This window comes from Leptopilina boulardi, unplaced genomic scaffold (assembly GCF_019393585.1).
Source record: "Leptopilina boulardi isolate dan_hultmark-lab unplaced genomic scaffold, ZJU_Lbou_2.1 LbouV2_41, whole genome shotgun sequence".
NCBI classification, from domain to species: domain Eukaryota; kingdom Metazoa; phylum Arthropoda; class Insecta; order Hymenoptera; family Figitidae; genus Leptopilina; species Leptopilina boulardi.
The window spans coordinates 1,145,152-1,172,251 of record NW_026137985.1 but is presented as its reverse complement, the minus strand read 5'-3'; the positions used below and the strand labels follow the sequence as shown (position 1 = coordinate 1,172,251).

Genomic DNA, 27,100 nt, shown 5'->3' with positions numbered 1-27,100 from the left:
AAAGGATCTCTTAAGGATATCCAAAAAATCGGCGGTTTGGATATCCCATGGATAGGCTTTGGATATCTGAGGATATCTTCTGGATATCTCTATAGACTTTCATAAATGTCCTCCAGATATCCCATAGATATCGTCAGGATATCCCACAGATATTTTCAGGATATTCTCAGTATATCTTCTGGATGTCAAGAAGATATTCTCAGGATACTGTTTTTAAAGTCATTATGAGACTACGAGTGAGAATATTCTGTGAATTAAATTTTATATAAATAAAATAAAATGCAACTTGTTTTTCGAGAAAGTTGTTTAATTTGAAAAATTATTAACTAATTTTTTTCTCATTCGTGATTCATTCCTTTATTCATATGCTTAATATTGTCAGAAAATAAATTGGCTTTAAACAATATAAATTCTTCCCCGCAAATAACGAATAACTATTAATATTAATTATACATTAAGTGCATGAGTTTATTTAAAAACTTTGAAAAATGCGTTTCAAATCTTCATTTAAAATAAATTAGAAGCTCATAAGATTTTTGTTTTTATTATATTATTATTCATTATATTAGCTTAACAATTTTAACCTTTAAAAATATATGTTGAGATATTAAATATCCCGTGAATATCCTAAGAATATCCCACGGACATCCTGAGGATATCCCATGGATATCCTGAGGATATAATATCCTATAGATATTTTGTGGATGTCTTAGGGATATCCTATGGATGTCCTGTTGATGTCCCACAGACCGGCGGTTTGGATATCCTGGGGACCATTTTAGGATATCGACCATTGATATGGATATCCTTTTGTTATGAGGGTTGTTTCTTTTTGTGTATTTTTACTTCAGAAATTACAAATATTTTTTTGTGTATTTTTACTTCAGAAATTACAAATATTACTTAAAATGCTTTTACCATAAGGTCCTTTTTCTCATGAAATGAACAATTGCAACATATTGGCAACATCAACACTTGCACAACGCAAGTTTTGCGCAGTTAGAAAAGTTTAACATTGAGGGATAGAAAAGATTCAATTAAAAAAAAATATGTATAAAAAGGTTGCCACGGGTCAGGGAAGATTTAGAGAATTTTATGAAAAGTATTAGAAAAATATCAAATTTCTAAAAATGCTACAAAAATTATAATTTTTGAAACTTACAATTCAAACTTTTGCTTCTAAAAATTATTGTCTTATATTTTTATAATTGAAGGCCTCGCCTCGGATCGACTGTTCAAAGAAAAATAAGTCAGTTTAGTCGATTCACAATACAAAAAAAGTATAGAAAGTCCATTTTTTATTTTCAATAAATTTAATTAGTTGATAAATATTTTATTATTATTAACAATTTATTATAAAAAATAAAATAAAATTTATTAATTCCTTAATAAGAATGTTTCACAGAAATATTTTTAGGAATTTTTTTCTTTTTAATCAACGAATTAAAATGATAAGAAACACTACCGAGGTGTGATATGTTGTACACTGAAAAAAAAATTTATTTGGATCAAACAAAAAGTATTTGATCCAAATACATCATTTACTTGTCTATTATCCAATAAATATGTATTTGGACCAAATACACACTTACTAAATCTAAGTATTTTATTTTATCGTATCAAATAAATAGTTATTTGAATCAAATACAAAATATTCAAATCAAATAAATGGAATATTCAAAGCTAATAAATAATTATTTGAATCAATTATGAAAATTATTTCATTCAATACTGCATGTTTTTTGATTCAAATAAATATTTATTTGCAATAATAAAATATTTTTCTTCAAACAATTAAAAATTTTCTTGAATCAAATATTCGATTATTTGTCATAAGTAATTGTTTTAATTAAAACTAAAACCTCTTTAATTGCGGCAATTATTATTTTATTTGATCCAAATACATAATTTATTTGCATAAAATGTAAGAATTTTTTGATTCAAATAAATCAAAATTTTAATTGAATAAATAACATATTTATTTACTAATTCTTCCATTTCTAAATTAAAATCTTAAATAAATTAAAAAATATGTAATTTCTGCATACTATGATCGCATATTTTCATTTTTCAACTAATTCTTACATAGAATTAATTATTAAACGCAAACCTGAGAAATAAATAAATCTAACGCATGGGGGGAAACGAACCTATGACCTACAGATTATGAGTATAACGCTTTACCAACTACGCTACGTGAAAACGAATGTTAACTTCTTGATGTCATTTAAACTTGCAAAATACCTAACTCAGAAAAACGCTTAACATCATTTAGTTAAAATTAAGATATTAAATTATATTTTCCAATTAAATGCAATTTATAAAATATAATTAATTATATGCTTCATGATTATTATCATGAAACATCCCAGGTGAATTTTCAAAAATAGTGTAAATATATTTTTATTAAAAACGCGTTTTTCGTTGTTCTGAATCATTGTAAACATTAATTTTTTGTTGATGAAAAAATATTTGACTTTTGGACTTACAATATTAAATAATATATATAAATAAATGAATAGTATCAAATAAGTCATTATTATCATTACACTTAAATATTTAATTGATCAAAATATTTTATTTTCCTTTAATAAAATAGTGTATTAACATTAAATAACACATTATTTATATTAAATAATTTAATTAATTAGAATTAATAAAGTTATTGTATAAAATACTTTTTATTTGTATGAAAAAAATGAAATATTTGAGTGAAATAAATTAATTAATAGTTGCAAGTAACTCATTATTTTCGTTTCAAATAAACATTTAATTGATTAAAATATTTTTTTATTTGTTTTGATGAAATAGTGTATTAGTATTAAATAATTTAGTTTACTTGAATCAGTTAAATAAAGTTATTGTATCAAATACTTTTTATTTGTTTCAATAAAACGAAATATTTGAGTGAAATAAATAAATAAATTGTTTCAAGTAAATCATTATTATCGCTTCAAATGAATATTTAATTGATTGAATTATTTTTTTATTTGTCTTGATAAAATAGTGTATTAGTATTAAATAATTTAGTTTACTTGAATCCATTAAATAAAGTTATTGTATCAAATACTTTTTATTTGTTTCAATAGAACGAAATATTTGAGTGAAATAAATAAATAAATTGTTTCAAGTAAATCATTATTATCGTTTCAAATAAATATTTAATTGATTGAAATATTTTTTTATTTGTCTTGATAAAATAGTGTATTAGGATTAAATAACGAATTATTTGTATTAAATAATTCAGTTTATTTGAATCAATTACATAAATTTATTGTGTCAAATACTTTTTATTTGTATCAAATAAACGAAATATTTGAGTGAAATAAATGAATGAATAGTTTCAAGTAACTCATTATTTGTATTAAATAAATTTATTTATTCAATTCAATCAATTATTTAATTGAACCAAATACGATGTATTTGGTTCAAATAAATGCGATTCAAATAATTCAAGTTATTTGAATCAAATACATATTTTTTTGATCCAAATAAAAAGTAGTAGTAATTCTTTATTAGACCAATAGTAGCCCATACAAAAATAAGGAATAAGTCCTGATTGAGACGATAACAAAAAATAAAATGTAAAATAAATTTAAATTACACAAAATAAACATTCACACTATAAAAATCATTAAACAAGAAATAAATATAAACCACACTCATACCATATTATTACGGATACTCAACATGTTAACAAACATCGCAACAAAACTCCTAATAGTTTTCACATCATTAGATGAGAAAACCTCCAACCAAAATGACCCCTGGTCTTCATTGTCATTTAGTTCTGGGAAATGCTCCAATTTAGTCTGTGAATATTTTGGACAATCAACAAGAAAATGTTTAAAATCCTCACGCCGCGAATCACAAAATAAGCAGAGTTCTTTATTTGGTAATAAATATCTCCTCTTACGATAATAAAAAAATTTGGAGTAATTGTTTAAAAGGCGAATGCAAACAAAAGATCTTTTAGTCTCCAAGTCAAGCCTAACAGTAAGATAAGATTGAGCTCCACTATTAAGCGAAAGAAATGGCCAAACTTGAAGACTACTCGACCGCGCTCTAGCCAGAAAATCCCTTTCCATCAGGTGATTACTATAAGTATGTAAAATAACATCTGTATTGTCTGAAAGATCCACAAGAGAAGAGGAAGACCACAAATCACTCAGTCCGCATTCATCAAAAAAAATATTTTAACTTATGAAACCAATTTAAAGACGAGTGAACGCTGTCCACTCTCGCCACTTCTATAAGACGAAGAAGGCATACCTTGGGATATCGAGAGTCAGACATGGCATTAATTTTATTAATCCATGCCAAAACCCTCTCTAATATCAGGTAAGAGAGAGACAACGTGCCCGTTTCAAGACGAACAGCGTATCCAGGAGTCATTTGTGGTAAAAATAGTAAACTTTTAAAAAAGGACTGCAGAATCTTTTCAAGAACTTCCAAATAACTAATTCCCCAAATTTCAATCGCATACTGAATCGAGCTTTTTACTAAACTTGTTAAAAGTTTCATATAAGTCGACCAGGAGTCACCTTTAGTACAATATATTATTCTCATTGTCACACCAATCGCTGAGTTAGCCGAGCTGACAAAATTCTGGCACGCTTCCGAAAAAGAACAACGGTTGGAGAAGTTAACACCTAGGTAAACATATTCCTTAACGACTTCGATTCTACTGTTATCAACTCGAAACGATTTAAAGCGATTGACAGAGTTATTCCCACCCTTATAAAAAATGACAATCTTAGTTTTATTAATGTTTACAGTAAGTTGATTCTGTTTACAATATTTCCACAATGCTTTTAACTTTCTGTTTAATTCCACGGGAGTATCCGATAACAGAACTAAGTCGTCGGCGTAGGCTAACAATAAAATTTCCAAAGTACTATTAACTGAAATACCGCGACAACCACTGTCCAACAAAAATCTTTCAAGGTCACAAATGAAAAGTGAGAATAAAAGTGGACTTAAGACTTCGCCCTGTAAGACACCTTTAGTGACTTTAACAAACCTCGTATATTCTCCATTATTTCTCACACATGCGACCGCTTTACTATAAAAATCTCTCATAACATTAATCAGCTTAATACTAACTCCCAACTTATTTAATTTTTACCAAAGAATGTTATGGGCAACGGAAGGAAATGCACTCTTAAAGTCAATAAATGCAGCGTAAACAACCCTTCTGGGATGTCTAAGCTGCAATTCAATTAAAGCCTCAAGAGTGAACAGATTGTCAATGCACCCCCTCCCACCCCTAAATCCAGATTGAAACTCAGGCAAAATATTGTTACAATCAGCCCATCTTGTCAAACGCTCCGAAATAATCTGTGTAAAAATTTTTGCCATACAATTTATTAAAGAAATAGGCCTATAGTTATCAGCGCTTGCTGGATCACCTTTCTTAAACAACATACATGTAGTTAGTTGACCCCAGTTAGTAGGTACTGTTTCAGTGGTTAATATTTTATTAAATAAGTCTTCTAAATAAATTAGCCAGTTCTCAGGTAGATATTTATAAAAACTGTAATCAACCCCATCAAGTCCCGGTGATTTTGATAATTTACATTTTTTAAAACTAAACATAAGCTTTTCATAAGAAATGTAACCATATAGGAAGGGATGGGTGGAGCGCACCATACAAATGTCCACTGCAAGCACACACGGAAAACACTCAGTCAAATACGTATACCAGGATTGAGAATCAATTACATTATTTTGAAAAGATTTCCTCCGAAATTTATTGACAATTTTCCAAAATTCTGTAGAATTATTTGAATTTGATAACAACTCCACAATACGTGATTCATAACTATTTTTTTTATTTTTTAATAATTTCTTAAAAGAACGTAAACAAATTTTATGAGATTCTGCAAGCGTAGAGTCAAAATTATGCAGCTTGAGGTTAAGATATTCAATTTTAAGATTTTTTTTTGCCCAATAACAATCGGAATCAAACCATGGTTTATTCCTGTCGACAATGCCGGATTTGACAGAAAAAGTCTTTACAAAATTCAAATCATGAGCTACGTCCTTGATAACTGAGGTCAAGTTTTCACTCAAAATATTAATATCTGAAACTTCCAATGCAATTTCGTCCCTCCATCTTAAATGATCCTTGAATTTATTTATTTCGTTAAAATTAAAAACAAATTTGGTATCAAGTTTTAAAAAATTCTCAGCAGAGGAAGTAGGAATTATCTTGCGGATAGAAAAATAAATAGGAAGATGATCAGACATCGTCGGCAGGTCATAAACTCCGAAGTCACATATTAAATCGGCATACATTATGGGACACCACAACAAATCAATTACACTTTTACCCAATACACTATTATACGTAAAATTCGCTGGAGAATCCGAGGGGGATCTGCCATTACAGACAAAAAATTCGTTCTGTTCCATAAAGTTTACAAGTTGACGACCTTTACTATTGAAAATATTGTCTAGTGAACATCTATTATGTGACAGATTAACATTATTATTAAAAACATTTACAATAAAATTATTTAGATTTCCAATCCTACAATTAAAATCACCACCTAGAAAAAAAGGAAGTCGTGGAAAGGATTCGCGCATTGAAGAGAAGAGATGACTCATTGAATTAAGAAGTAATGACAAATCTGCAGTAGGGGGGATGTATACTGTACAAAGTATAAAAGACAGAAATTGTGTGTTTACCTTGGCGATAATAATCTCACGTGTTTTAGTTAAGAGTGTTGCAGAATAAACTTTCCTGTTTAGAATCACAGCTAAACCACCCTTGGCTCTGCCTCTGGAAGCATCCCTCACACCCTCAGAGTGAATAACAATGAATTCCTTAGAAAAAATACTACTAATTGTATTTGATGAAGTAGACCATGTTTCATATATGCAAAGAATGTCGTTACAGTCATAATGTTCCTTCATATCAATAATGTTGGAGCTGCCACGCACATTCCAGAAAAAAATCCTACAATCAGCAAGCGCAGCTTCACAAGATGATTTTAGGGTCACTGCAGACGGGGTACAAAGGGAAGGTGGAGCGCGGGAAGACTCTTGCTATGCTTTTGATGTTTCCTGAGATACTCGAACTTGTGATGGGGTTCTAGGAGAATCCCCACCCTGCAGGAACTGATCAAGACGTTTTCCCTCTTTTTTATTATTTAAATACTTTCTCGGACGGCCAGGTTTCTTAGTTTGAATTGAGGTAGGAGTATTAAAAATATCATTGTCTATGGTTTTCTGTGATTGCACAGGTTTATCAAGACGTGTGATATATTCCTCAAGGTCATTGAGATGGATCATTTCATTATTAACCAGTAAAGATTCATATTTTAACTTAATTTCCATGCCTTTTTCTCGTAAGATATTAGCAAAGCCAAGGAGCTTTTTTCTAGTTTCCCGTTCCTGAGGTGAGCGGTCATTTGAAATAGACAAACCAATGTTACGGAATTCTTTAACTTTTGAAAAAACAACTCGAACCCAACGTGGAGCAATAAATTTCACCAAAATTGGTCGATTATTTTCTGTACTACCAATTCTAAAAGCATCAGCGAATGCAAGGTCAGGGACAACAATATTTATCTTTTCAAATATTTTTGAAACAGTAGAAATTAAATCAGAGTTATTCTGTAGATTTTCTTTTAAATTGAACATTAAAATATTGTTTTGTCTTCCAGTATGCCTTAAAGAATTAATTTCACCATTAATGGCTGAAATCTTTTTAGAAAAATCTTTGATGCTACACAGTGCATCAGAGGAAGCCTTGCAGGAAGCTCGCATTTCACTCTTCAATTGGTTATGTGATTCCGTTAATGTTTTAATATCCTCCGAAATTTTTTTAAGATATTCGTTAGGATTGGTATCCATGTTTTAAAAACACAAAGTCAAAAAAAAAAAAAAAAAACAAGAAAAAGAAGTGTCAAAAAATCACAAAAGTCACAGAAAACCACACACACACTGACAGTCAAAGTTATCAGAGTTATTTAAAGGCAACGAAAATTCGACTCGTAAGAGCAAAACAAAAACACGTCTGTACAGCTCAACGTCTCAAACGGGGCCAAATAAAAAATATTTGAACCAATTAAATATTTTTTAAATAATTTGAAGTATTTGAATCAAATAAATTTTTTTTTCAGTGTAGGTATGGGAGAGTGAGGGGTTATGCCTCGTGGGGAGTCGTATTCCACCTTATTATTTTTAATATGGCAATTAATATGACAAATTTTAATTATTGTCATATTCTTTTCTCGTTAAAAACTAACTTTTTGAGTGGTACTCGTTATTTTTAAAAGCAGTTTTTGTGTCTTTCCAGATAGTGAGTTAAAATTTGTTTCTAAAAGATATTTTGTCTCTTTATGTTTAGGTCATTTCCACTAATTTTTTCAAAAAGTGATCATAATGTTTAATGCATAAAAATTAGCTGTCATTAATAACTTTACGACGTATAAAAAGCAGGGTCGGATTTAGACCCACGGGGGCCCTAAGCATTAGACAGGAGTTACCGAAAAAGGGGCCTTAAGTGAAAGTCCATCTGCAATTGCATTTCCGATTTTTTTATTTTAGTACTAATTGAGACTAGCTTCCATGAATTTTTTCAAATCTTTTTAGCAAGCCGTTTTCGAGTTATGAAATTTTGAAAATTGGAGAATTTTCATGACTTTTAATTTTTGAATGCTCATAACTTCCTTAAAAATGCATCAATTTTAAAAGTCTTTTTTTCAAAATGTGTGTTTTTAAACTTACTTTTTAAAAAAAACGAAATTTTTTTTTAAGCGATATTACTATCAAATTTTTTAGTTTTAATGATAAAAAGTCATTTTTCTCATTTGACGTTCTGATCGATTTTTTTCAATTTTTTTTTTAAAACTACTTCTTCTTACGAAACTTTTAAGCCTAGCCCGATAATAGGCAAACGTTTTTTACAATATTTTCGGAATTTTTCAAAAATTTTTGAGTTTTGAATTTTTTAAAAATATTTTTTGTTTTTTAGTGTTCCGTACCCGAAGGGGGAACCCTATGAATCAGACTAGTAAAGCAAGCCATGTACCCCCCCCCCTAGCGGCCACACGAATATATATTTCAATATACAATATATTTCACACGAATATATATATGTTACGGTTAAAGTGCGAAGTTGGTGAATGTGCACATTGACCAAATTGGGCATCAGTAGGTAGGTGACTGTGAGAATAGCATACGAATTTCTTTGTTTTGTGCACTTTAACCGGTAAATGTACACATTCACCAAATCATTTTGATCAAAATAAATTTTGCTGCGTACGAAAAATATATTTATTTATTTTTGCAGGGGCGACTTCCATGAAATTTTGTTTAATTTGACATTTTTTTTGCTATTTTTAAAGTATAAAGTATTTTAGAAAATGTTGAACTTTCAATAATATACAGATTTTTTGGGATTAAAAAATTTTAACTTTAAATATAGCTATGTAGGAAGAATATATTTATTTATTTTTGCAGGGGCCACTTCCATGACACTTCTAACGCTTACAAATCTATCTTATTTGTAAAAGTTTGATTCATATACAATTGACATATCAATTAATATATTTATTTACATTTGAACTTCTATTTATATTTGTCTTCCTACTTCTGTTTATAATTTTCATTGTCATTTATTCTAATTCTATTCCTTTAATACAATTTATATTTAATATTAACTTATCAATTTATTAATAATAATATTCATTACATTTTCACATTTTATATGCATAAAAAAATTATTTAACAAATCACTCATTTCAAATTTTCACATTTACCAACCAAGGCTGGTCAATGTGTACAATCACCAATTTACTTGGTAAATGTACATAATATCTTCCCCAAATGACCGATTTCTCACTTTTACCAAAATGACTTCGCACTTTAACCGTAACATATATATTTCAGCCCTATCTATAGGGCTGAAATTTGGTACACATATGAGAGATTCTTTTTCAATCGCCCCAGCCCAAAAAGTCAATGTTCTGGGATTGGCTTCATACTTTGGTAAATTCTTGTCCTATATGATAGTAATAAATACCAAAAATATTTCTAAAAAAAATATTTGTAGAAAATAGAGGAGGTTGAAGTTTTGTCGTTAAGGGTAACATTGTCATTTTCAAATCCGTATAACTATAACAAAAGTTAATGGATTTTAATTTATCTATAATGAATTTTAATGCATTTTTTACGTACTTTTCAAAAATGTATACGAAATTAAAAAAAAAAATTTCACCCCTTTTTTTCAAAATCAACCCTTATTTTCGATTTTCACCCCTTCGGGTATTTTTTTTTATTTTCATTGGAAAGCTGAGGTTTTTTCCCATGAGCTATGTAAATATGAAAGTGGGACAACAATAATTTTGTGAGAAACATAATATTAAAGTAGGCGGTTCCTACCTAAATCCTCGAAGATGATCTCCAGGTATACCCGTTATCGGCACCGCCTACTTTAAAATTATGTTTCTCACAAAATTATTGTTGTCCCACTTTCATATTTACATAGCTCATGGGAAAAAACCTCAGCTTTCCAATGAAAATTAAAAAAAAAAATACCTGAAGGAGTGAAAATCGAAAAATAAGGGTTGATTTTGAAGAAAGGAATACATCATATGTATTTTAATTTCGTTAGAATTCTAATTTGTTTATAAACATTCATTAATTTTTATTTAAAAACACATTTATTTGAAAAAAAATTTAGCCTTTAAAAAGGGGGGGGGCAATCTGGGGCCCTAAGCAACTGCTTATTTTGCTTACATATAAATTCGGCTCTGTAAAAAAAATTCGCATAAACATTCGATGTATTAATTATTTTATGACTATTTTGAAAATGTAGAAAGTGGGTAGTTGTGCTTCAGCGTTAGTGGGGAGTTTCGCCTCACATCATATTTAACAGTTTTTAATTTTAATACACACACTCTATTTTTATTTTGCATTATTTATAAATAATTAGAATGTTTTATGCAATTTAAATATTGTTCTTTAGTGATTTGAGACATTTCACATCTGTATTCACTGTAAATACAATTAATTACCTAGTTTAATTCAATTATTTTTAAAATAATTTTATTTTATCTTAATTATCTAAAATTAATCTTTTATTATCTTATCTATCACTTTATTTTATGCAAGTTATCTTACTTTTTTATATTTCATAATTTATAAAGAATATTCTAAAAGATGTGTTTTTTTGTTCACTTTTCAACGGTGGAACAACATAACCCCCCAAGCTGCATTTGTAGCTCTTTGAGCTTTTTCGACTATTTTCCTTAAATGTTTCTTGTAAGTTCCTCCCGTCGAGAACCAAAAACCCAAATATTTATAACTATCCACAATTTCTAGTATTTCGTTGTTAACTTTAAAGATTTCGTTTTTTATTCTCCCTGCTTTTCGAAATATCATAATTTTTTATTTGTCCACATTAATTTCCATTTTATTTTTTCTTATATACTTGTTTGTAGTTTTTATCAAATCCCTTAAACCTTTGGCTGTATCTGATACTAATGCCAAATCGTCTGCAAATTGCAATCCATAAATCTTTAACCCTCCTATAACCGTACCTCCTTCATTTCTTTATTCCCAATCCAACCGCCGTGGCGGCCCCGGCATCAGAATAGGGCCCCCGTAGGTTACCGCGTGTCGTCAGAGGCGACTAAAGAATATCCCCTGCTGGAACGAGAGCGGAGTCCCAGCTAGGTGCTGGCAGTGCAGAGGCGTTTATGCAAGTCAAATATTTGTTCGTCCGTCCTCAATGCGATCCGTGCGAGTCGGATAATTGAGAATGCGTCCCAAAAGCCACGGTGATGATAGTGAACTCCCGTAATGGTAATGGTAAAGGACGGTGGTCTGTGTTATACTTGTAACTGTTATTGTCTGAGGAGGTTTGCTTTAGAGTTTTTCTGGCATCAATCTCGCCGCTGCCAACAATTAACAAACCTGTGTAACATTGGTCAATAAGCATCCCAATATGCCGAATGGTTCAATCGTGATATTCTAATAGGCTAATGGTAAAGGATGGTGGCTTTGGCACATGTTGCCGCTTGCCTTGACCTGAAGTAGTTCCGAGTTTTTCGAAAATCACTACCTTCCGGTAGATCTTGGCATATATGTGGTGCATGTTGTCGTATTTAACCGGTAACCGACCGCCAGTATGGCCTCCGGTTCCCCGGATACTGGAAAGTGGTACTCATACCTGAGTAGAATGGTACCATGGGACGTGTCTGGAGCCCAGGAGACCCTTAGGTCTCCGCCAGGCATTGGGTATGGATTCGTGGTGGCAGTGGTTACAGCCCACATCGCTTGGGGTTAGCGTGCGTTAGCACGTTGTGCACACGTCTTTCGCATTCGGTGTGTGAGTTGCATTAACTCAACTCGGGTGGAAACCTGCAGAGTTTCCAGGGATAGGAAAGGTCCCGGCTCTCACCAAGAGTGGCAATCGTGACTTAGGTCGGTCGCATTGTCAATTGGCAGGTGACTGGAAGAAATTCTGCGTTATCGGTGCTGGTCAGGCATTAACTCTTGACCCCGTGTCCCATGGGGGACCGTGTGGGTATACCTGTACAGGGAGATCTCGCACGTCAAAACCATTATTCCAAATCCAAATCCATTTTCTCGATGAAAACATTAAATAACGTAGGGCTTAAGTAAAATCCTTGTCTTACTCCTTTAGATGTTAGAAAGCACTGTGTGATCCCTTGTCCTGATATTACCTCATTTAGTGTATCTGTATATTTCCTTTATCATCGTTAGAATTCTACCTTTGATACCTATTTCTTTTAATCTTTTAACAAGTATTTCCCTGTTCACAGTGCGGAGGCTTTTTTAAAATTTATGAATATCGTATATAATTTTCCTTTATCTTTTTAAAGATTTTTGTTAATTAGCGCATTCATAACCCAAATATGGTCTCTTGCTGATCGACTCCTCCTATAACCCGCTTGACTTTCTTTAAGTAGATTCTTTTTTTCTATCCAATTCCTTATTCTGCCGTTTAGAAGTGAAATGAGAATTTTATACCCAATATCGAGTAAAGATAATTTTACCCTATAATTTCCTGTATCATTTTCCTCTCCTCCTTTGTGTATTGGAAATATTCTCGCTTTATTCCAACCCCTACCATGTTTGCCTTTTTTCCATAAACAATTCATTGTTTTATGAAATTCTGACTCCCAAATTTGAGGTAATTCTTTAATGAACTCGATTGTAATTCCATCCTCTTCTGCTGCTTTCCCTTTTTTTAAACCTTTAACCATTTACTAAAAGTTCTATACAATAGAATAATAAAAAAAAATTATATAATAGTTTTGATCGAAAAACAAAACCTGGAGCACAACTCCCCACTCTCCCCTAGTTCTTTGAAAAATATTCTACACGTATATTTTTATAAGTGCCCTATCGCACATATAAGGGGTGAAAACCACTCCCAAAAAATCGTTTTTTGCAATTTTTACGTAAATGAGTAGAAATTTTTTTTTCATTTTATCAATTGCATATTGTAAGCCTAAACTATACAACTGAAAAAAGGATAAAGTTCCTACTTATTTGTGAGACAAATTTTCAAGATTTCAATTCAGTTTTTGAATAAATTTTTAAAAATAATTTAAAGTTACATTAAAAAATAGAAAAAAATTTTCAAATATGATCGGAAAATATTTTAAATAATTAAATTTTCCAAGAATTTGATTAAAATATTATTGAAAAAAAATCATTTTAAATGAAAATTTGTGAAATAATAATTAAATTATATAAGATTTTTAATTAAAATTTTTAAAAAAAATTGGAAGAGTTTGATTTAAAATTTTTAGAAATAATTGAATTTTTGAGAAATTGAATTAAAACTGTTGAAATAATTAATTAAACAAAGAATTATATAGATAAAAATTTGGGAAATTTTTTTTTATTGAAGGGTATTTCTATGAAAAAGCGGACATTCTGTCCGTGCGTCACGATGCCTAATTTTGTCTGTAACTTTTTTTTAAATTATTATAAAATAAACTTTTTTTTTCGATGCAAAAAAGGTAAGAAAATAGAAACGTTTCCAAAAGATTTTTGGATTTTATAAGAAAATTAAAAAAAGATACAGTCGTTTTAGTCATCGTGACGCAGGGACGAAAATTCAATTGTTCTCGTGGAAATGTCCTGAATTAACATTCCATTAATTATTCAATTACTAATTGAATTTGGAAGAGTTCTATTTAAAATTTTTTTTGGAAGTAATTAAATTTCAGAAGATTTTAAATTGAATCTTTCATAAATTTTAAAGAATAATAGAATTTTAGAGTATATATTAGAAATAATTAATTGGAAAAGAAATTGAAGTTAAAATTTTTAGAAAGAATTGAGTTTTGGAAGAGCAATAGTTAAAATTTTTGTAACTAATTGAATTTCAGGAGATTTTTAATTAAAATTTTCGTAAATTGGAATTTTTGTAAATATTTTATAAGCGTTAAAAAATACCTAATTAAACTTTGGAAAATTTTGGATTGGAAAATGTTTTAAATAATTGAATTTTCGAAAATCTTAATTTTTATTATTTATTTATTATTTATTCACCCAGAGGACTTAAAAAATGGAGTCTATTTCAATAATTTATATTAAGAAAACTGTATAGTAAAATGATGTTGGGTTTTTTTAACGTAAAAAACATATATTAAACTAAATTAAAACATAAAAAAATTTTTTTTTTCAAAATGGCGCCTTTACAATACTTCAACCAAAACCACGTTTTTTAAAACAACCTTAACGGGCGGAAGGTTTTCTACTTTACATGAGTACCTAGACAAAAAATTCAAACGAGTTATGAAAGAAAATGTTATTTTCTAGAGAAGTACGTACGATATTTGAAAAATATCGATTTTTGGCAAAATGGCATGTTATTAATGACAAAAATGTAATTTTTCAAAGAAAATTCACTCAAAAAATAGCTGTAGAATGAAAACGCATCAACTAATTTAAAAAATCCTACGTACACCCCTAAGGAATAGTGTCCTGAAGCTACATTTCAAATTTCAAGTAAATCCGTTAAAAACTGTGTGAGTTATTCTTCAGCCCATTTTGAAAAATCTAATTTCGCTCACGAAAATTACTATTCGGGGATTTTTGGGGGCGCTGATTACGAATCCGATATTAGTTTTTAAATATTCAAGATGGCAGATCCAATATGGTGGACAACAAAATTAAAAATTTAACGGATTTACATGAAACATGTTTCTAGGAGGTTTTTGGATCGCTGATTACGAATATGACTTCAGATTTTCAAAATTTAAAATGGCGGATCCAACATTGCGGACTACAAAATTTTTAAAGTAAAGCTAAGATTACCACAATCACTACACAGGGTAGTAATTTCTGAATTAATTTTTTAATCATATTAAAGTTTCTTATTACATATGCAATGTGTCTTTCCGCCGAAAATTATTTTTTAAAAATACATAGTTCCATTTTTTTTTTTTTTGACAAACTAAAGGGATATTATTTCTAACACCCTAAGAGACCATTTACGCAAAAGAAAAATTATAGATTTTTTGATATTGTTTGGGTTATGTTACCCCATAAAATGAACTTACATATTCAACAAAGAATTTTAGATAGAAAATTTAGAAATAATAGTATTTTAGAAGAGTTTGAGTTAAAATTTTGAAAAATAACACAGGCCAACAAAATTTAATTCAATTTACTTTCCAAGAATCAGACAACAAAATTTAATTCAATTTACTTTCCAAGAATCAGACAACACTTTTCCAAAGGTTTTTGATGTGCTAAATCCGAATCCGGCCTTAAAATTCACCATGTATGTCAGGTTTTCGAGTTATTCTAATCTTAAAGTGCAAATAAAACGTTTTTTAATTACATTTGAGGACATGCAACATCAAGAGACAAATCTTTTCCCAAAAGGTCAATATTGCATCTGAAAGTGCTATTCTTCCACTTTAAACCCCATTTTAAAAATTTTGAAAATCTTGATTTGTCTCTGAGTAATCGTTCATTCAATTTTATGAGTATGGCGAATTCTTTGAAATTAAAAATAATCGTCCGCCATATTGAATCCATTATGAATTTTAAAAATCTGTCATCGAATTCGTATTCAGCGACCCCAAAAACTCTCGAGTAACAAATTACAAGCAAATACAATCGATTTTCAAAAAAATCGTCATATTGGATCCGCCATTTTGAATTTTGAATATCTGACATCGAATTCGCGTTCAGTTATACATATATATATACATATAGTTATATATATGTTCAGTTTGTATTTATATTCTTCTGTATTATCGAAGTTTTATCTACTCCTATTCAGTTTTGGAATATCGAAGAATTCGCCATACTCAGAAAATTGAATAAACGATTACTCAGAGACAAATGAAGATTTTTTAAATTTTCAAAATGGATTTTAAAGGGGAAGAATAATGGGGGGAAAGGACAAGAAGTACTTTCAGATGCAATATTAATTTTTTGGAAAAAAAATTATCTATTGATGTTGCATGACCTCAAATGCAGTTAAAAACAGTTTTTTTTGCACATTAAGGTTACAATATCACGAAAACCTCACGTGCAGGGTCACTTCTGAGACCAGATTAGGATTCAGAACGTCGAAAACCTTCGGAAAAAAATTCAAAACGGAAATAGAAATTTGGCTTGCTTTTCAAAAATACTAGTTTTATGACTTTTCAAAAATAGTGGGGAGTTGTGTTCCATCGTTGAAAAGTGAACAAAAAAACACATCTTTTAGAATATTCATTATAAATTATGAAATATAAATAAGTAAGATAACTTGCATAAAATAAAGTAATAGATACGATAATAAAAGATTAATTTTAGATAATTAAGATAAAATAAAATTATTTTAAAAATAATTGAATTAAACTAGGTAATTAATTGCATTTACAGTGAATAAAGATGTAAAAAGTCTCATTTCACTAAAGAACAATATTTAAATTGCATAAAACATTCTAATTATTTATAAATAATGCGAAATAAAAATAGAGAGTATGTATTAAAATTAAAAACTGCTAAATATGATGTGAGGCGAAACTCCCCACTAACGCTGAAGCACAGCTACCCACTTTCTACATTTTCAAAATAGTCATAAAATAATTAATACATCGAATGTTTATGCGAATTTTTTTTTACAGGGCCGAATTTATATGTAAGAAAGAAAAAATAAGAAGTTGCTTAGGGCCCCAGATTGCCGGGGGCCCCCAAATTTTTTTAAAGGCTAAATTTTTTTTCAAATAAATGTTTTTTTAATAAAAATTAATGCATGTTTAATAACAAATTATAATTCTAACGAAATTAAAAAACATATGATGTATTCGACGCCACAGTGAAAGTCCATCTGCAACTGCATCTACGAATTTTTTTGAGATTTTTTTTTCTATTAGTACTTATTGAGACTAACTTCCATGAATTTTTTCAAATTTTTTTAGCAAGCCGTTTTCGAGTTATAGAATTCTGAAAATTGGAGAATTTTCATGACTTTTAATTTTTGAATGCTCATAACTTCCATAAAAATGCATCAATTTTAAAAGTTCCCAAGTAGAAATATCCGTAGCTCGCCGTAATTAAACACCGGTGTTACGTCGGATGCATAACGCAAGTATAAATTTCAGAGAATATTCGGAAATATTCTCTTATTTTATGTTTCGAGTCTAGACTTGCGTCCACTAACTCGGGAACGATTCAAATTGATCAATATATGTAAATAGGGATTTTCGCGGGGAAATTAAAGGAATAATTACGCGATAAACGCATTAAAATCCTTAGGTAAGGTAATGAAAATTATGGTAAATACAAAAATACGACAAGGAAATTGAAGAAATAAGAACACGATTAACGCATTAATATTCTTCGGAATTATTTAGAGATGACAAGAAAAAGATTTAGATGAAAGTTAGACAGCAATTTTAATATAAAACTTACTTTTATTTAAACAAATTGGCACTTGTAGACTCGGAAATTGGTTGAAAATTCGTTGAATTTTTGGCTTGAATCGTAGAAATTTTTAATACAATTTAAATTTAATACTTGGAAAATTGTTAGAAAAAATGAAAATTAATTGAACTTGAACTTGAACTTGAACTTGAACTTGAACTTGAACTTGAAGAAGAATTTGAGGAAGAAGTAGTTTTTTTAGAATTCTTGTGACTGTTTTTGTGACTGTTTTTTGTGACTGTTTTTTTGTGACTAACTTCTCAACGGGGTTCGTATTTTTATATCATTGTCCCTACCTATTTTTAGGGATGGAACTATGTTTTAAAATAATGGGTCTCAAAGTGGAGGAAAAAGAGGTTGGGAAATTACAAGGATTGGATCCAAGGAAAGAAAATGGGGAAAAAACTGGTTAGGTCAGTGACGGTATTGGGCCCTTCAGGCCCAGCCTTGAGAGATAAGAAGTTGCGTGGGCGTACTTGAATTAGGGGAGTTTTCAAGTGGAAGGGGCTTAAAGTTTTGACCGTTTTCAAGAGATGGAGCCAAAATTCAGTTTTCCAACCAATTTCTGAGTTTTTCATAATTTTCACATTATTAATATTAAAAATTAATTTAAACGTTATGAATATTAATATTATTAGTTAAAAAGTTATTAACAATAATTTTTAACAATAAAATATAATTAATTATTAAAGTTTTAAAATATAAAGAATTTTGTATACTTAAATTGTTAATTAATGATTAAAAATTAATTTGAATAATTAAAAATAATTAAAATTTATTTAAAATTGTTTAATTTGTTTGTTAATTTAATTTTTATTATAAAAGTATAGAATATTCTTTATATTTAATGAAATTATTCTAAAACGTTTGAAAAGTAATTTAAAATAATTGAATTAAAAATTAATAATAATCAAAAATGAGTAATAATAATTCAAATGTTCAAATAATATTTATAAACAATTATACACAATGATTTATCTGTGAAATAATTAATTTATAATAAAAACTTGAAATATTTTAAATAATTAAATCCAATTAATGAAATCAAAATTAATTAAAGTTAATTAACAATAAAATTTAAACATTTAAACAATTATTATTCATTATTTATAATTAAATCACTCATTCTCATACTTTACATAAAAAATAGTTAGGTCTTGTTGTTTGCAAGAGTGCATCGGTGCTCGGGATATTTAGATAGTTACGCTAGATTATTCAACTATGCTGACTTTATTTACAGGAGATATCAGAATGATATCTTCAAAATACAATTCTTCTCTATTTTAATTTTCGGAACTGTTGATTTTGAGCTTAAGGTTTTGAGAATTTTAGACGTTTTAGAAATAATTGTTTTCTTGAAGAGAACGTTCTGATATCTTTTATTTAATTTAAGATTATTTACACTTGTAGTTTGTTTAGAAATAAACGTTCAAAACAGCGACGAAGTGTGAGAAACACTTAAAATTCTAATTTTACCTAAACTAATCTTATTTGAACATTTATATGCTCAAAATATACACGGGACGTTACACCCCAGCCGTAAAATGGTTACTTGAGGATGAAAGACGAAAAGTGACCAAACAAAAAAAAATTGTACAGATATTTTATATTTGCGGATGAAAAGTTTTGAGGTAGGCTTTGTTGCTTGTGAATTAATCATGCCCTAAGCGAAACACAAAAATTTAATCATATGCATGTCGATTTGTTATAAACATAATATGAAATAGAAAATTTTAATCGAAAAAAATAAAAGGTTTAAAGTTTTAGTTGCTTGAGAATTGCTCATAAGATAAATAGCATTTTGTTATTTCAGAAAGAATTAATTGTTATTAAATGATGTTCGTAATCTTGATTATCCTTTGTTACTGTTGAAACTGTAGGCAATTGTTCGGTTGACGAATTTCTTCACACTTCTTTCAGAACAATTTAGTAGATAGTAGACATCTACAGTTGAAAATGATTCTTCTACAATTGATAGATAGAATTTTTAGCTGTTGATACTTCTGGTAAATTAACTCTTGGTTGAATACTTCTTAAACAATAATCCTTTTATTGTTTTCTTTGTAAGATGATATGATTAATGATGATTGTCACAGTTTATAAAGTTATTTGCTGAATTAAAATGTGGATTCATTCAGATGTCCGAATTTATATCCATTTCACAATAAATTAAGTTTTGCATATCTTGAAGTAGTGTTGAAGTATCATGTTGATAAATTTTGTTTCTTATAGTGATGATAACATATAGGATGTTCAATAATCGTAAAATTTATCTTCTCTTCATTTTTTAGGTATGTTTCCTATTAATTTGTTGATACAACAGGAAAATTCTTAATTTCTTGAAATGAAACAATTTGGATCTTACTATTAACCAATACAAATTTAAAATATAAACAATTTCTCTTTCAACTGTAACTTGTTTGTTTTTACCCTTTTTTACAATTTCAAAATAGATACAATTTATTTCTGAATTATACCTAATATTTCCACAGTAATAAGTTAAATTTAAAATGAATATTAATATTAAAATATTAAATTCTTTTTTACAATTTATAGAAATATAGAAAATGTTAACAGTAATAAATATTAAAAATTTTACATAATTTTAATGAATTCATACAATTTTGGTGATTGGTGTTGTTGTATTCCTTTGTAGTGATGATGGTTGTCCTTTTAATCCTTACAAACATTTGTATATATATTTTTTTTGACTCTATACAATTTAAAATTTTTCCTCTGTATGAAACTGTAAGTAATGCGTAATTTTAGTTTGATTTGTTTTGTAAAAAAAAAAAGAAAAATAATTTTTGAAAATAGTTTGATCTGTAACATAAAAAAAAAATTATTATTTTACAAGTAATTGATCTTTTGAAAAATACAATAATTTACTCTTTTCTTTATAAAAAAAAAAAAAAATAAACGTTTGTCTTTTTTCTTTAATTCTCTTTTTTGATGTATCAATTATAAGCTCATATTATTACAATCCAATATATCTATTTTATAAGCTTTGAATATTTTTCCATTTCAATATTTTTGATTCAGAAAAAAAAAAAAAAAAAAAAAAAAAAAAATGATTTTAAATTAAAGATTATATAAAAAACAATCAATTTGCGATTTAAGTTGTGTCTGAAAGTAGTCGAAACTTTATTTGTAAACGAATGCAACCTTGCCTCTGAAAGTAGTCGAAACTTTACTCGTGAACAAATGCAACCTAGCCTATGCACAAACTACACAATTAATTATTATACACAAAACAAATATCTTATTGAATTTGAAAATAAAAAAAAAATAACAAAAAATAACAAAATAACCACAAGAATTGTTTAACAAACATTTCTTCGCGATAAGGAGGAAACGAACCTCAATTTATGAATACCAATATTTTAAAATGTTACAGGATTTACTTCCATAAATGCACCAAGCTACCACGGTGTTTGCATTTTCAATATCTACAATTATCTTGATTATATATTCATTATCTAATAAAATTTTATTTATATTCAATAAGTATGTTGCATTATCACTTTAGAAAGAAAATCAAATTATCGTCACAATCTCTAAATGAATTTCTTAATTTTTATCTCAAAAAAAAAAAAATAATTTTTTTACATTAAACGAATATTTTATTAATCGATAAATATATCAAATTTTATAGTTTATTTGTTTTACAAAATTTCACCTCTGTGTTTTGGATATAGAATTGGATTTGACCTAGAGCAGGGCGTACTCTTTACTCTGGCATTAATAATTTCTTTTTTTTAAGGATTAGAGTGTGAATTTGCAAATATCAAAAACCGCTATTAATCTAATAGATCCATCAAACAAATATTGTTAATATATATATCAAAAGTAAATAAATTTCAGATACAAAAAAAAACTCTTTCTTTAGAAATTGGTATTAATAAAAAAAAAATTATGAAATGGTTTTTATTATTAAATATTAGATTGTAACAAATAAAACACAAATTAATAATCTTAAAGTTAATAAAACAAAAAAAAAATTATTGTATTTCTTATGTTTATTTTAACATTTTATATATATATATATTTTTTTTTTTACTATGATCTTGTTCTTAAACATTTTTTTTATTTTATTTGACTTGAATTAAATGAAATCTAATTATTTTATCATTTTTTTTTTAAAACATAATTTTGAATTTTAGAATTAATGATTTGGACTTCTAAATTTTCATTTTAATTTGATATTTTTTAATTATGATTTTACTGATAAAAAAAAAATTATAATTATAATTTAAAATTATTGATATGGAATTGAATTTTGTTTGTTTGATTTTAATTTTTGATTTGGAATTAAAAATCTTGAATATAAAATTATTTTTATATAAATTTTTGGATTTTCTTATTATAAGCATATACATGTTTTTTTTTAAAATCAAATTTTTACATCTTGTTTTAGGATATTTAAAGGTTTAGGATTTGGAATTAACAACATTGAGTTGTTTTATTCTAGAGGTTTTCATTAGAGAAGTTTTGAATTTTAATTATCTAATTAAATTACCCTTTTTTATAATTTGTTTCATTTTTGTTGAACTTTTAATTGTTAAATTTTCTTTGTTTTTGTTTGAAATTAATACTTTTTGACACATTTTGATAATTTTTATTAAATGGTTCATTTCTTAAAATTAAAATCAGAATTTTGTCTTAGATTTTGATTAAAAATTTCGACTTTGAATTAAAATTAGCTTTAAATTTTGTAAAATTTGTATTTAAAATTTCATTTAGGAATTCATTTTTAAAAATAGATTTTGATTTATATTTTTGATTTAGATTTAGGATTTAGAAAAATTTATTTTATATTTTTAGAGTTAGAATTTTTAATTTTTTTGTTCAATTTTTTTTTATTTAGTAACTTGAATTAAGAATTTTCTTTGTATTTTTAATTTATAATTTAAATTTAGAATATTTTGAATTTAGAAATTGTATTTTTTTTTATTTAGAATATTTTGGATTTAGTATTTGTATAATTTTTTTTATTTAGAATTTTTGATTTTGATTTAGAATTTGTTTGATTTTTGGATTTAGAATTTGGATTTTTTTAATTTTTGATTTATAACATTTGGATTTAGAACATTTGGATTTAGAATAATTGGATTTAGAATTTTTAGATTTAGAATAATTGGATTTAGAATTTTTAGATTTAGAATAATTGGATTTAGAATAATTGGATTTAGAATTTTTAATTTATAATTTTTGATTCATAACATTTGGATTTAGAATTTTTGGATTTAGACTTTATTAATTTTTACTCTCTTTTTGGAGCATTTAGATTTTGTTTAATTTTTAACTCTCTTTTGGAGCTTTTTTTAGAATTTGATTTACTCTTTATTTCATAATTTTTGATTTAGAATTTGATTTAGTAATTTCCTTTTTTTTTAAAAAATTCATTAACAAGGTTATTATTAGGGATAATCATTTTATAATCAAAAATAGAATAAGGGTAAAAAAAGAATTTTCAAAATCGCGATAATAGAAGAGAAGTTACAATATATAAGTTAAAATTCAAATTTTCTATTAAAAACCGCGAAAAACTTCGCGATCGCGAGATGAAGCGCGAGGTGGAGGGGGAATTCGCGGGGGGGAGACCGCGAGAGGCGCGATGCAGCTTGGCGGGGCCCCCTGTCGTCGCGCGCAGTAGTAATGGCCGATGACCGACTTGCGTAGTCAGCCGTAGTGCGGTACTACTGTAAAGGCACGTACAGCGAGAGGCATGCTCTCGAGAGTAAGGGATCGATTCTGACAATCGATATATATATATATCGATTGCGCCTATCGATTCGTTCGCCTGTCAAAGGGGTGCTTTAAATCGAAATCGCAACTGGATTTTTATGTATGTTAACAGTTTAATATGTTGCATACGCACATTTTAACACAAGTTTTAATTAATAAATGTGACATTTTATTAATTTATTTATAAATTTCAGTTTTTATTGAAAATGAAAATTTATTTAAGTTTTATTTTAAAACAAAGTTTTAAAAATTTAGTTCTTAATTTTTAGAAAATGAAATTTCCAATTTTTTTAAATAACAATTTGTGTGACAATTTTACACAAATTCTTTTAAATTTTGTTGATTTTTCATTTTTGTAATGGTAAATTCTAGATTTTGAGCATTTTAGTAATTTACGGAAATTTTCCAAATTAACCAATGTACATAAAATTTTTGAAATATTGTTAATTTTTCAATTTATAATGACAAATTCTCATTTTAACATTCTAGCAATTTATAGGGAATTTTCAATTTTATTAAATTTCGGTAATTTTTATACGAATATACGAATATTTCACAATTAACATATTTATTAACGTAACGTTCATTTGTACTGAATTTTTAATAAATAAAATGATACTTTTTATATAAAAAATTGAGATAATTAGAGAGAAAATAGATGAAAGAAGAAGTTTTTTTTTATAAAGATCAATTTGAACTATCCCTCCGGGGCCTCCAAAAATTTACCCTATGTTACGTCGGATGCATAACGCAAGTATAAATTTCAGAGAATATTCGGAAATATTCTCTTATTTTATGTTTCGAGTCTAGACTTGCGTCCACTAACTCGGGAACGATTCAAATTGATCAATATATGTAAATAGGGATTTTCGCGGGGAAATTAAAGGAATAATTACGCGATAAACGCATTAAAATCCTTAGGTAAGGTAATGAAAATTATGGTAAATACAAAAATACGACAAGGAAATTGAAGAAATAAGAACACGATTAACGCATTAATATTCTTCGGAATTATTTAGAGATGACAAGAAAAAGATTTAGATGAAAGTTAGACAGCAATTTTAATATAAAACTTACTTTTATTTAAACAAATTGGCACTTGTAGACTCGGAAATTGGTTGAAAATTCGTTGAATTTTTGGCTTGAATCGTAGAAATTTTTAATACAATTTAAATTTAATACTTGGAAAATTGTTAGAAAAAATGAAAATTAATTGAACTTGAACTTGAACTTGAACTTGAACTTGAACTTGAACTTGAAGAAGAATTTGAGGAAGAAGTAGTTTTTTTAGAATTCTTGTGACTGTTTTTGTGACTGTTTTTTGTGACTGTTTTTTTGTGACTAACTTCTCAACGGGGTTCGTATTTTTATATCATTGTCCCTACCTATTTTTAGGGATGGAACTATGTTTTAAAATAATGGGTCTCAAAGTGGAGGAAAAAGAGGTTGGGAAATTACAAGGATTGGATCCAAGGAAAGAAAATGGGGAAAAAACTGGTTAGGTCAGTGACGGTATTGGGCCCTTCAGGCCCAGCCTTGAGAGATAAGAAGTTGCGTGGGCGTACTTGAATTAGGGGAGTTTTCAAGTGGAAGGGGCTTAAAGTTTTGACCGTTTTCAAGAGATGGAGCCAAAATTCAGTTTTCCAACCAATTTCTGAGTTTTTCATAATTTTCACATTATTAATATTAAAAATTAATTTAAACGTTATGAATATTAATATTATTAGTTAAAAAGTTATTAACAATAATTTTTAACAATAAAATATAATTAATTATTAAAGTTTTAAAATATAAAGAATTTTGTATACTTAAATTGTTAATTAATGATTAAAAATTAATTTGAATAATTAAAAATAATTAAAATTTATTTAAAATTGTTTAATTTGTTTGTTAATTTAATTTTTATTATAAAAGTATAGAATATTCTTTATATTTAATGAAATTATTCTAAAACGTTTGAAAAGTAATTTAAAATAATTGAATTAAAAATTAATAATAATCAAAAATGAGTAATAATAATTCAAATGTTCAAATAATATTTATAAACAATTATACACAATGATTTATCTGTGAAATAATTAATTTATAATAAAAACTTGAAATATTTTAAATAATTAAATCCAATTAATGAAATCAAAATTAATTAAAGTTAATTAACAATAAAATTTAAACATTTAAACAATTATTATTCATTATTTATAATTAAATCACTCATTCTCATACTTTACATAAAAAATAGTTAGGTCTTGTTGTTTGCAAGAGTGCATCGGTGCTCGGGATATTTAGATAGTTACGCTAGATTATTCAACTATGCTGACTTTATTTACAGGAGATATCAGAATGATATCTTCAAAATACAATTCTTCTCTATTTTAATTTTCGGAACTGTTGATTTTGAGCTTAAGGTTTTGAGAATTTTAGACGTTTTAGAAATAATTGTTTTCTTGAAGAGAACGTTCTGATATCTTTTATTTAATTTAAGATTATTTACACTTGTAGTTTGTTTAGAAATAAACGTTCAAAACAGCGACGAAGTGTGAGAAACACTTAAAATTCTAATTTTACCTAAACTAATCTTATTTGAACATTTATATGCTCAAAATATACACGGGACGTTACACCGGCATGGTACTGATCCAATACTGGCTGTCGGTATTGACTTTCAGTACTGGCAGTGTACTGACTAATACACCGAATCAGTACTATGTCGGAGGTAAAAAAATATTAAAACCAGTACTGGCAGTACACTGTCATTCACACCGAATCAGTACTATGTCGGTGATAAAAAACATTAAATGAAAAAGTCTTTAAATTATTCCAATAGGTAGAAAACGATGATTTTTTATTTAAAAAAATGTATATTAATTTCTTTCGAATACTTTCCCTCAAAATTTTGGATGTAATTGTAATGTATTATTATTATATACCTATATAAAATATATTTATGTTTTTTTAGTTATTTTAGTACTCATTGAAATATGTGCATTAAGTTATTTATCATGCATACAATAACAATAAGTTGAGAATTTTTTTCTAATAGTTTTAAAAATAAAGCAAATGTAATTTTTTCACTGTAATTTTTAAGTATTATTAATAATTAAATATTAAATTTAAAAAATTTTTTACCATTCATATTTTACAGTCGTCTTTTATTAACTTATTTTTAATTATGTAATTCATCAATCATTTTTGTCTGTTTTAATATTATTTACGGTAAAAATAATTTATTAAAAATATTTAACTGAAATTGATATCCAGTTTTATTTCATTAAATCTTTGTAAAAATTGAAAAAATTTTGTGAGTTTAAAAAATTTAAGAATAAATTCATTTTATTTTCGTGATCAATAGATAATACAAACTTTGAAATCAAAACTTTTGTATTAGGTGAACTACTTCAAGTCAGCACTTCAAGCCAGCGCGGCTGTG

The 27,100-nt window shown here is 27.5% G+C and overlaps 1 protein-coding gene across 2 annotated transcripts in view; it reads left to right on the top strand.

Annotated features, from left to right (window-relative positions):
- Positions 1–27,100, top strand: part of LOC127289482 (mediator of RNA polymerase II transcription subunit 9) — a 39,596-nt gene that overhangs the window by 1,031 nt on the left and 11,465 nt on the right. The window lies entirely within an intron of this gene.